We start from the raw sequence: 11,483 nt of genomic DNA on the forward strand, positions 1-11,483 counted from the left end.
CAGAGTGGTGGGTAAGTGTAAGCCACTAAGGCCACAGCATCAGAGCAGAGAGGTCCATTTCAGGTGATCCAATGAGCAGGAGCAGGGGACAGTCCTGGAGGTCAAAGATTGGCCACAAATAAGTAACAGAAACTAGAAGTCATGCTAGAGTCCCAGCAGGTGACCCAGTGAAAACCAGGTAGTAGGCCAGAAGACCATCTGAAACATGACCACCCATGATAGTGGTTCCGTAGGAAGGCAGAGTCCAAAACTCATTCAAGTGTCCCTTGTCCCAAGATTCCACCAATTCAGACACTAATCATTGAAACCACAAAGCACTATTGACAAACCATTTTAAGAACTGAGAGGGTACTCCAAACCAAAATCTAGAATTACTTCTAATTGTCTAGTGGCTTTAGGGGGACTGAGCTAGCAGAGAGCAAATTACTAATGGCAGCTGAGCCAAGCTAGAGACAGCATGGATTTATAAGCATGTTATTACCCTTATTTTTCAGATGATGAAGTGAAGACTTAGTGAAATTAACTGACTTACATAAGACCACACAGCCAGGAAATGATGGGACCAAAAATGCAACCTAATACTGTAATATTCAAATTCTAGATTTGTTTAGCATAATGGATCCTGCTAGTTACTTGCAGCTAAACTGCAGCAGGCTTAAACAATGACTATTCTTTCTGTTCACAGACGTTATTTCAAATCCCATTCACCCTTGCTGCTCACAGTGTGGCGCATGGAGCCACAGCAGCATCAATCTAGAAACTTGTTAAAAATGAACCTCAGGCCTTAGTCCAGACCTACTGAATCAGAAGCTGGATTTAGCAAGATTCCCAGGTGATCAGTATGTACACTGAAGACTGAGAAGCATTATTTTCTCCCATGCTATCTCTCTTCTTTTCACACAAGTTTTTTGTGTTTTTCCTCATGAAGAAATAACACATAACTTATAAAACAAGAGCAAAAATACTTTGCATCATGGAGAAAAAAGAGAGAAGCTCAGAGAAGAGAGTTCAGAGGAGGCAAATAACTTCCAGCTGAAGAGATTTAGAGACAATGCATTCAACCTAATCTTTGAAAACGGGGTAGGATATGTACACACAGGAACAGGTGACCGGGGGGTGTACCTTCAAAAGGGGACGGGTCAATGAAAACACCCAAGGCAGGAGAGTGTAGAACATGTATGAAAATAGCCGGTGTTTCTGGCAGCCTGGAGCACAGGGGTGTGTGGAGAGCAATAAAAATATGTGCTTGAAAGAAAGATTAGGGACAGGATTGGGAAGTTATTGGCTAACTGGAAGTAGGGCTTTCTTGTGTAGGGAGTGCCCTACAATTGAAGGATTTTGAGCAGAGAACTGACAGGCTCAAAAATTAACCTTTAAGAAGGTTCATTTATATTAGGTTGCAGAAATAGGGGTGGAAGATAAAAAGGAAACTAGAATTCTAATAGTAGATGAAAGATAGTAAGAGAAAAAAAACTGTGGGGTGCGGGGGGAGGAGGGATAGCAGTGGGAATAAAGAGATGAAAGATTTAAGAGACGTAGTTTGGTAACCTTTAAGCCCATGCGGCTAACAGGATGAGCTCTTCAGACTGCACACCTCCTTTAGCACCCACTTATTAATGCCACAGGGCTGTATGTAGGCAGAAACTTACAGTACTTCCATCATTAAAACATAAACACTTAAAACCCAACAGAGCCCCTTCAGTGTCTGACCCATTATAAATGCTCCCCAAATTTGTGTTGAATATACGCTGAATATCAGGCAACAAGTCATATGTTCCCTGAGAGCCAAGGTCTGAAAAATAGATTCTCAACTTGGTGACTGTCACATTTGGTAGAATTATCTCCTTTCATAGATTTTCTCAGTCAAAATGGCATTTAATTCAAAATTAACATAGCAATATAAATTTACATTAAAAATTGTCCAGCTTAAATAATTGACTACTGTAGCAAAGCAGAAGCTCTTATTAATGTCTGACCATCCTTAGTAAAATGGTAAAGTTTAATTTTCTAAACTTACAACATTGAGGACTAGCCTGAACTCATTATGACCCCACTAAGGTGCAGACCCAAGTAGCTGGCATGCTCACTCTCTCTCAGAGAAATACTATCTTCACTGCAGTTACTACACCTTAAAATATCTCTCTCTCCCCTCCTCCCCCCAACCTTTCACTCTCTCCCCTCTCCCTTCCTCCCTCTTACAATACAAAAAATCATTAAGGACAAGAATTAGGATTACTTATTATCTCTAAACCAGGCTTACTCCACAAGGCCATGGTGACATTTGGGGTCAGATAAATCTTTAGGGAATATGACAGTGGGGATGGAGGTTGCTGTTCTGTGCACTGTAGAATGGTTAGCAACATCTCAGGCCTTTACCCACCAGATACACTTTCATCTAGATGACCCCGATGGTTGTGACAACCCAAAATATTTCCAGACATTGCAAATGTCCCATGATCGAGACCCACTGCTCCAGAGCACAGCAAACTACAGGCACATGATTCACACTGAGTAATGTCACGAATGCCAGGAAGACCTGAGGATTTCTTAGAAGCCTGAGAATCCTGATGTGCCTTTTGAAAGGGCAGAGCAGGACAGCACAAAATGTACTGTGCCCTCCATCCTGTGTAACTATGTATATGACTCCTTTTCCTTAGAAAACCACGAGAATGTAACAGTTGCATAAACCTGCCAATAGAAATGTAGAGAAGTAGACTCAGTTCAAATTAGACAAGCTGCACAGTACCCCCCATGTAACCAGACCCCTGACCCTGCCCCCTGACCAATCAACAGGGCCACGAACGTTCCCCCCGCCCACTGCTTTGGACCCCCTTTAAAGCCTTGGTTCTCCCAAGGCTCCTCCTCTCTCCCCACCTCACCGCTGTGCAGGTGTGTGTGCGTGTGGGACTGAGCTCAAGCTAGCTTGAATACAGACTCTTTGCTTTTGCATCGGACTCGTCTGGCTCCCTGGTGGTTTTTCTTGGGGACCCGAATTCTGGGCATAACATTTGGGGGCTTGCCTGGGACCCCAAGACCCACAAGGGACCCCGATCTGGAGAGTCTGACTGACGGTGGTAGGTGTCTCTGTTGTTGTGTGTTCTGTTCTGTGTGAGCTCAATTCTGAAATCTGTAGTGCCCAAAGCGGTCTAGGCGGACGCGCTGGAGGACCACGGGCGGGAGGAATCGGGAGACGTCTCGATCCTCCTTCAGGAGGGACATGTATTCCCCTCACAAGGGATGTGTACTCCCCTCGAGCTTCTGGGACAAGGTGGGTCGCTCCCGCCGGTTGGCGTGAGGCCGTCATCTAGCTTTTGGTTTTGCTTCCATGGAGTTGGAAGACTGTTCTTTGGGGCCCCTTTTGTTGTCTGTGTTTGTGTTTCTTTGTTTTATTCTGTGGACTTACTGGATGGACATTATAGGACAGACTCAGCCCACTCCAAGTAAGTGAAAGGGGGAGCTTGATCACCCCCCACCGGAGGCCATAGAGCTTCCTCAGGCAAATTAATCAGCAGTCAGGAATCAGTTGACTGTTTAAACTCTGGTAAATATCTAGTAGGAGTGAAAAACTCGAACTGTTTGGTATATAAATATAAATGTGAGAGCATTTGTTATCTCTTTCTGCTGTTTAATTTATTTAAAGATAGGGCGGACCTGCTGTGACAGAATGCAAAAGTCTTTAGCAGCTGCTGAGACACCTTTTTCTCAGCGTCTTTTGTTCTCCGTCAGAGAGGGAATCAGCCCACTTAGCTAATAAAAATTCCTCTCTCTCTGTTTGTATAGGTAAAGGTTTCAGTTTACTCTGATTTGTGAATTTACTGTATTAAATTGAATTTTAAAGTCCTAGGGTTGATTTGAAAGTATACATTTGTAACGTTTCAGAGAACTTTTATTTATAGCTTTCTTATCTCTTTTGGTGCTCGGAGACTCCCGGAACGGGGCAAACAGCTCGACAGGGCGGAGAGATTTACAGGCCCTGTCCCTACCTGTGACATCATAGTCCAACGTGGAACTAAGGCTAAAGTTATTATTAACTCTTTATAGACCCCGTTAACCGTTTGTTTAACTTACTGTTTTCAGTTATTAGGATCCTCATAGAGGACATAAACTGGTCTTTCCCTTCCTCTCTCATCCTGACTCTGATAGCATCTGTAACTGGATTAAAGATTTTTTTTTTCTTTCAGGAGGCCATTCAGGCTTTCAGTTCACAAGAGATCTCCCTACAGAAAGGGAGACAAGCAACTGGACTGAGGGACAGGACGGGGTGGGGTGGGGGAGTGTCAGCAGTTCATTATGAAGCTGGGAGAGGTAGGTTTTTGTTTATTTTTACTAGCTGCAGACCGCTCTGCTGGCATAGGTGTCTTATCAGAAATTCTAGCTGCCCTGGTGATTTAAAACTGGTTACTAGGCAGACTCATTCCCCAAGAGGTAAATAAAAGAAGGGAGGCCCCCATCAGGGGACTTAGAGGCAGTGTTCCTGTTATCTGCTCAGATCCCAAGACTGTAAAAATACTTGTTTACTGAAATGGTATAAGTACAGATATTTGTTTGATATTTTGTTTGTCTGCCTGGTTATAATTATTTGTTCATATGTAGAAGTCTGTGAGAAGAAAAAACACACACATTTAATTTGTTTAAGGCTGGGTGCTCTGACAGATAGCAACCCCCCCCCCCCCCCCGATTGGCCACTGGGATTACTTTTTCCCAGGGGTGTTTGCTCTCTGTCAGAGGGGGAATCGGCCTGCCTAACAACATTCCTGTCTATGTTTATTAATTTAAAGGTATAAAGTTATAATAATTGTAGTCCAAAGAGGTTTAAAGCAGGGACCACATTTTAAAGTTAACTATTTACAAGAAGGAAGCTGGAGCTGGCAAAGTCACCAAGTCTGCCCAGCAAGTTCAAAAAAACTAAATAAATTTTATTTCTGACACCTGCTGCCACCCAGTCTTAATCAGTAGTAGAGAAACGGTCTCAGAAGTGTTTGTCTCAATTGGCCATTTAAGTTTGATATAATTAATGATTACAGTACATTGCAAAATCTTTAGAAGAAAAGAAAAATATTTTGTGGGCCATTTAGTCCTTATAGGTATATGTCATCTCTTAAGTTATAATTTTAAGATCAGTAATTTTTAATAGAAACACACTCAAGCAGAGTGGCTTTTCAGAAAGGTCAGGGAGTCTGATTGCAGTTTAGGGGTCACTGGTTCCCCCATACCACCTTCATTGGCAGGAGGCAAGTGCTTTTCCCAGTGGGAACAGAGAGTGGACTGCCAGATGAAAACGCCTTGGTGGGAGCCCTCCTTCGCCACCTGGGACCTGCGAGGCACTCCCTGCCTCATCCCACCCAGTGTCCATCCCCTTCAGGGGTTGTTTTGAGTGGCTGGAGGTGGGGCGAAGAGAGAAATTCCCTTGTGACCCCCTGCGCCCCAATGAGACCCAAGAACCCCCGGCGACTCCTTGGACACTTTTCACCGTGTTCTGTTAGGGGGGCTTAAAAGCATGTTCTGTTGGGGGGCTTAAAGAAGGCACAGCTAGAAATTCCCCCATTCCCCTTTTCAGGCTTATCAGAATCTGAGATCCTCATCTCTGTAGGAAAAATATGGCATTCTGAATTTCAAGCAGCTGGAGGTCTGGGCACAGGGTTCAGGGCCTGCTCCCTCCTCCCTCTGCCTTTTTAAAAGTTAATTTAAAATTATAAAGATTTTTGTAAAGGTTATACATGTAATAAAAAAAAAAAAGGGAACAAAGAAAGAAAGAAAAGGCCATCAGCAAATAGGAAGGAATTAGTATACCTATTGTAAGAAGCAGGGGCACTGGAAGAGAGAATGTCCTGGCAAGTTAGCTAGAGAAGCAGAAAGGGGAGACTCAGACTCCAAGGGTCTTTAACTTAGAGGAAGAGGACTGACAGGACCGGGGTTCCTTTCCATTAAGCCCCCAGGGTAACCTTACAAGTGTGGGGCAAACCTGTTAGTTTCCTGGTGGACAGTGGGGCAGCCTATTCAGTCTTGACAGAGCCGGTGGGACCCATAACCTCTAAGAAGATATTTTGCCTGTTTTCCTTGGACATGAAGGAGGACTGTAGACTGGGGTTCACGGAGATTGCTAAACCTCTATACTGAAGTACTGAGGGAATACAGCCGCTGAACTGGACCGAAGTGGAACAACGGGCCTTTGAGAAGCTAGAGAAGGCTCTCATCTCAGCACCTGCCCTAGCCTTGCCAGACGTCACGAAGCCCTTCCACCTCCACATGAGTGAGGTAAGGGGCATTGCCAAAGGGGTTCTCACTCAGACTCTAGGTCCCTGAAAGAGACCTGTAGCCTATCTGTCTAAGAGACTAGACCCTGTGGCAGCAGGGTGGCCAGCGTGCCTCTGGGCAGTAGACACCACAGCATTGCTGGTGAAGGAGGCAGATAGGCAGACTCTGGACCAGGAACTAGCCCTGACAACACCCTATGGTGTGGAGGCCCTCCTTCGAGGTGCTCCGGAGAGATAGATATCAAACACCAGGATCACCCAGTGCCAAGCTCTTCTCCTGGACCAGCCTTGTGTCCGGTTCCATAAGACACTGACCATCAACCCTGCCAGCCTGCTTCCAGATGATGATCCGGAAGAACCCATTCATGACTGCACAGAGGTAACAGACGCAGTACAAACAGCTCACCCAGACCTGACAGATGCCCCGCTATCATCACCCAATGAGGTACTGTTCATAGATAGGAGCAGTTATGTTTAGGATGGCATCCGATATGCAGGGGCAGCGGTAGTTACCCTGGACCGCACCATTTGGGCACCAGTTCTGAACAAGGGAGACAATTGAAGCCAGAGGAAATAGAGCCGCAGACCAAACTGCCAAGGAAGCCGCCCTAAAACCAGTACGGCCTTTACAAGTTTTGGTAACCCTGCCGGACCTGGACCTACAGCAGACCTCCTCCTACACCAAACAAGAGGAGGAATTGGCAGAACAGAAGCAAGCCATCAAAGGACCAGATAGTTGGTAGACCCTACCAGATGACAGACTGTTGTTCCCAGAGGCTCTAGGTCGGACATTAGTTGCCCAGTTACACCAGGCTACCCACATAGGCGTAGATAAGGTAATTAGAGGCATAGTCACTAGAAATACTGCCTGTGCACAGGTAAATACTAAGCAAGGTAAGAAGGTCCCCCTGGGAATTCGGGCCCCAGGGAAATTCCCCAGGAGAGCATTAGGAGGTGGATTTCACAGAGATTAAGCCACCAGCATCAGAGTACAAGTATCTGCTAGTTCTCATAGACACCTTCTCGGGTTGGGTTGAAGCATACCCCACTAGGACAGAAACTACCTCTATAGTTGTCAAGAGATTACTCCAGGAGATTATACCTAGATTCAGGCTGCCAGTAGCCATAGGATCAGATAGCAGCCCCACCTTTGTAGCCAAGGTATCTCAAAGTATAGCTCAAGCCTTAGGCCCAGAATCTGGACAGGCATGAGCAGGACTCTAAAAAAGTACTTTAACTAAATTTGTCCTAGAAACCGGTGAAAACTGGACCAACCTCCTGCCCTTCACCCTCTTATGGGCCATGTGTACCCTCTTATGGGCCATGTGTACCCTCTCCTCCCTTCTTTTTGAGGTCATATATAGTAGACCTCCCCCCGCATACTTTCCAGGGTCAGGGAGAAACTGAAAGCTGGAATTCATAACCATTCCCTTACTCAAGTCCTTACAGGCTCTGCAGTATACCCAGAGAGCCACCCATAAGCTTGTTCGCGATGCTCTGCCAGTGCCCACTGCAGACCCTGTACATCCCTTCCAGCCCAGGGACTCGGTATAGGTAAAGAAGTTCACTGCCCAAGGACTCACCCCAACCTGAAAGGGACGCTACACTGTTATCCTGAGCACGCCCACGGCTGTTGAAGTAGACGGCATCCAGACCTGGCTACACCACTCCCAGCTCCTGCACCAGGAAACGGCCTGGATCCTGGCAACCACCCGTGAGATCCCTAGCCTGGGCTCCACGCAGGCCAGGAGGAAACTCGACACCTGCAGGAGAGGAACTGGACTTCACTGTAGACAGTACTGTTGGGGACTGTGGTACTAGAGGCCTTGGCCAGAAGCGGGAGACGAGGTAGAAATACAAACTGTCCCATGATTGGGCCCGTAAGTTTCAAGACAAGGGGGGAATGAAAGGGCAGAGCAGGACAGCACAAAATGTACTGTACCCTCCATCCTGTGTAACTATGTATATGACTCCTTTTTCTTAGAAAACCACGAGAATGTAACAGTTGCATAAACCTGCCAATAGGAATGCAGAGAAGTAGACTCAGTCCAAATTAGGCAAGCTGCACAGTACCCCCCGTGTAACCAGACCCCTGACCCTGCCCCCTGACCAATCAACGTGGCCACGAACGTTCCCCCGCCCACTGCTTTGGAACCCCTTTAAAGCCTTTGTTCTCCCAAGGCTCCCTCTCTCCCCACCTCGCTGCTGCGCAGGTGTGTGTGCCTGTGGGACTGAGCTCAAGCTAGCTTGAATACAGACTCTTTGCTTTTGCATCGGACTCATCTGGTTCCCTGGTGGTTTTTCTTGGGGACCCTGTATTCTGGGCATAACACTTTTCTTTGTGTTTGTTATTTGGAGCAGCTACACTGAATCAAACCACAGGCCTCCTAAATTTACTCTCCAGTTGATCACTTCCACACTAGTGAGTTTTCCTGTGTCCCACAGAATCGTCCAGGATGCCAGGCTGTCCTGGGAAATGTGCACTTTGCATTGGAAAGTGGTATTGAAGTTCCATGCCATGAGGACATAGAGTCCCTAACTAAGGCATCTTTAGAAGAGGCTGCACATATATCATCAATTAAAAATCTCTTAAAAGATAACTCCAGAGTGGTGAATAAAAACAAGAATAGAAGACTACACCCAGAGCAGAAGGAATGACAGTGACCACAGGGCTGGGGACTTGAAAAGAAATCAGCTAAGTACTGTAAATATGCCTTTTCATCAGATTTGATTCACATCGCCTCAAACATCAAGAGTTTCATCCAAAGCTCTCAATGCAGTTTAACAGGAGCCAAACCACACAACTAAAACATTGGACTTCTAAAGTAAAGTGAAACCCGGAGAAATTTTGCCAGCTCAGACCGGAGCCACGCTTACAAAGATGGCCAGATTAGTAAGACAGCTGGGGTGGAAATGGGGTTTTCAGCATTTCCCCACTTGCCAGCACTGGGTATTGGTCTTGCCAGGCCTTCAGTCTTACATCAAGAGCTTGAAAACTTAGAATCCTTTGGGATTCTAGAGTGCTATTCGTATATTGTTTGTCTGTTATTATGGGCCGCTGAGTAAACACTACAGCAAATCTTTCACAGTTAAATTAATGGTGATAGACTCAGAATTTTGAAGGAAGAGCTACAGACAATATTTTTCCAAAAAAAAAATTTAGTTGCACTATTATAATCTGTTTCTCATTATATTTGGCTATTCAAATTATACACAGCCCATAAAATCTCAGAAATAGACACAAATAAAATAGCAGGAGTTGAAAAAGCATATTCCCAAATTGTTCATAGAAGGCAGCTGCAAAAACAGACAGTTTTTATTTGTCTCCCTCTGGATCAACGCCTATATAATTATTCCGATAGAAGTTCTCTCTATCCTATCTGAAGGGTCACAAACGATAGTTACTCAGAAAATAGACAAACAACCAGAATACATGTGTGAACATTCAAATGCATGGATTAGCAGATAAACCATTGATTGGAATAACCTCTTCTTATGTGGCCATGATCAGACACAACATGATGTCACCACCTCAATTTCCATTAGGAAAAAAATGTTGGGAGGGAGATATTAGTAACCATTTCAATAGATTGTCACCATTACAAGTTTACTGTGTATTCACTTGAGAAACATTTCCCAAATACTTTCTATGTGTGTGAGACATATTTCTGGCTTCAGTGAACTTATGGCATAAAGGAGAAGTAATAGATTCATGACGATTACCTAGTAGAAAGGGTATAAGAATAAAAAACACAATAAAACATAATAATTAGACAGATTTCCATGGAAATTTAGAAGAGAGATTGATTCCTGCTGTGGGAATTAAACCAGGCTCCAGGGAAAAGATAACATTTGATCTAGAGCTTCAAGGCCAAGCTCGAATGCATTCCTGAAGGAAGCATTCACAATTCTTATTGTCAACATACTTTCCAGAAGTACTTTATTCAAATTCTAATGCAGTTTTGTCATTAGTAAACATCTTTCAGTCCTCCTAGTAGAGGAAGGCTCCTTGAGAGCTCCAGTGTGTCATTGGGATATTTCTATTACCCCTGTTGTTGCCCAGCACAATACCTTCCTTACCACAGTGACTTAATAAGCATTGTAGATTTGATCTGACATGAAAATGAGATGTTTTGTTGAATATTGTTATTGTCTATGTGATTCCCTGGAATGAAAACTTGCTGCCCCTTGTTTTCTCTGGCCTTGGAGTTCTCACAGTATCTCCTGAGCAATTGAGAACACAATCCCCAACTTCTAGATGTAGAAGAGAATGAATATGGTTGCCCTATACGTTTAACACTCCCTAAAACTCATCTGGTTCCTCTCCTTGACTCACATCACCACAGGGGAGATAAAATAAACTACCAGATGAATGAACTGGGGAATAATTGGGCATTCTCCCCATTTTTTCTTGTAGGGAGCTAGCTGTTGGCACAGACCTGCCCCCACATGGTCTATCTTAGTCTAACATGGCCTGGGAATGTTGGATGGGAAAATCTGACTAATCCCAGGATTAGATTTACAGGCAACTTCAACCTCACACTAAGCTGTTTCTTCCAATTTTATTATTCATAAAAATCACCCTTTGTATTCAATCTATCTATTTTTAATAGGATACATCCACTACGTGACCAGGAATTTGTCTGCTTTGTTCAATGATTATGAAACAGGAATTTTGGGCAGTGAAAAAGACAGGTTTTAGGAAATTTTAGAAATTAAGGGGACCATGAAAGAAACACAGGGCCCGCAGAGCAGCAGAAGGTGTATTTCCATAGAATGGGGGAGTTGAAAAACTGCAACAGGTACATTTCCATAGAATGAGGGAGCTGGGAACAGCAAAAGGTCTTATATTTACAAAATAAAGAGAAGGAAGCCCTTCATCCAGAAGGAGGAGAAGAAAGCCCAAAGGGAATAGGAAAACAATAAGGAACAGGGGGGCGGGGGGGGACTTCACATGCCCAGGAGAGGTTCTACCTTTGAGCTCAGGAGTTACTATAGTAACCAGTCTAAGGGAATAGTGACCAATCAGAGGGGATATCAAGGCACCAGGATCTGCAGCCTTTATAAGCCCTAGGGAAAAGGAACTCAGTGGGACCTTTTCTCCCTCCCCACGTGGGAGTCTGTACTTGTTCTTCAATAAATCTCCACCTTTGCTATACTACTTTCTGTCCGTGGATTCATTCTTCAACTGCGGTGGACAAAGAATCCAGGTTCCAGTCCAAAAATTCT

The 11,483-nt window shown here is 44.6% G+C and overlaps 1 long non-coding RNA gene across 1 annotated transcript; it reads left to right on the top strand.

The window, feature by feature from the left end:
* Positions 1 to 3,083: 3,083 nt before the first annotated feature.
* Positions 3,084 to 8,532, top strand: LOC307102622. The gene is made up of 2 exons (XR_013813748.1): positions 3,084 to 6,255; positions 7,695 to 8,532. It is a non-coding gene; the product is annotated as an uncharacterized lncRNA (long non-coding RNA).
* Positions 8,533 to 11,483: the final 2,951 nt, after the last annotated feature.

Source organism: Cnephaeus nilssonii (genome assembly GCF_951640355.1).
Source record: "Cnephaeus nilssonii genome assembly, chromosome: 7".
Classification (NCBI taxonomy): Eukaryota; Metazoa; Chordata; class Mammalia; order Chiroptera; family Vespertilionidae; genus Cnephaeus; species Cnephaeus nilssonii.